Here is a 1568-nt window from a genome sequence, read left to right on the forward strand (position 1 = left end):
TTTTAAGAAATGTTTGAATTTGTAAATTATATTTTTTACATACTCACAAAAAGAGATAATTTTTATATTATTAAATGACCATAATTAATAGTGAATATTGTCGTATGTAATGTTATTTAGCTAATTTGTTAGTATTGTTGTATTTTGATTATTTTGTATATATAGCACCATATAACTTATAAAACAAATATAAATATTAGTTTGTTTGTCAAATAATGCTTTATGGTATAATTTTGATGTTGTTGCATGTGTCAAAGTTAAAGTAGTTGGAAAAGTTTTTAAGTTTTTGATAATTCATGCGAGAGATTATAAGATTAATGAAGTAATAGTAATAAAATTGCTGTTAATTATATATATAAATAGATTGTAATAATATATAATTTGAATATTTGTAATTGAGAATTTTTTTTAAATTAAAAGTGAGATTTAAATGTAAGATCTTTAAGTGAGTATAAAAAAATTATACTATTTAAATTATAATTTATTGGTTTGTAACTGAGAATTATTATTATTATTTTAATATAGATTTTAATTGTATTTTAACCGTTACTTTATAATTAAAATAGTTAATGATACATAATAAATTCAATTAACTAAGGATATTGATTAAGGAAATATATTTTTCTTGTAAAGAAAGAAAATGCATATTACAAAAGAATTTTTTTAATTATTGTCACTATTTAAGATGAATGACATAATTCAGTAATAATTTTTTTTAATGATTAAATAATTGATATGACATACACAATAAAAATTAACTATATAACATAAATTCATGTAACAATAATTTAATATCCAACTTTAATACGATAAAAATAGATGAAGAGATTAGATAGATATATATGGTATATTATTATAGGCTGTGAAGTTTGAATACGTGTGTATTGCCCTCAAAGTTAACACAGTAAGCATTAGCCACCTATGATAAAATTAAACTATAAACAATTATATATATAGAAACAGTTACAGAAAAATAAAAACAAGTTCAAACATAATATAACCCATGTTATCAAAAGAATTTTTTTAATTATTATCACTATTTAAGATGAATGACATAATTCAGTAATAATTTTTTTTAATGATTAAATAATTGATATGACATACACAATAAAAACTAACTATATAACATAAATTCATGTAACAATAATTTAATATCAAACTTTAATACGACAAAAATAGATGGAGAGATTAGATAGATATATATGGTATATTATTATAAGTTGTGAAGCTTGAATACGCGTGTATTGCCCTCAAAGTTAACACAGTAAACATTAGTCACCTATGATAAAATTAGACTATAAACAATTATATATATAGAAACAGTTACAAAAAAATAAAAATAAATTCAAACAGAATATAACGTATTAGCATGTTATTGAAAATTATTTATTTGCTTCTTTATGAGTCACAACATTTAAAATTGTCATTTGTCAATTAAGTTGCGGAAAACTAAATCATCTGAAATGAGAGTAAATGACATTTTTCATCATCCTTGTTTTGAAGATATGATTTATTTCATACACTCTATCCTAGAGTTAAATCCTAAAATGGTCCGGTCTTGAGATTGG

This window comes from Arachis ipaensis, chromosome B07 (assembly GCF_000816755.2).
Source record: "Arachis ipaensis cultivar K30076 chromosome B07, Araip1.1, whole genome shotgun sequence".
NCBI classification, from domain to species: Eukaryota; Viridiplantae; Streptophyta; class Magnoliopsida; order Fabales; family Fabaceae; genus Arachis; species Arachis ipaensis.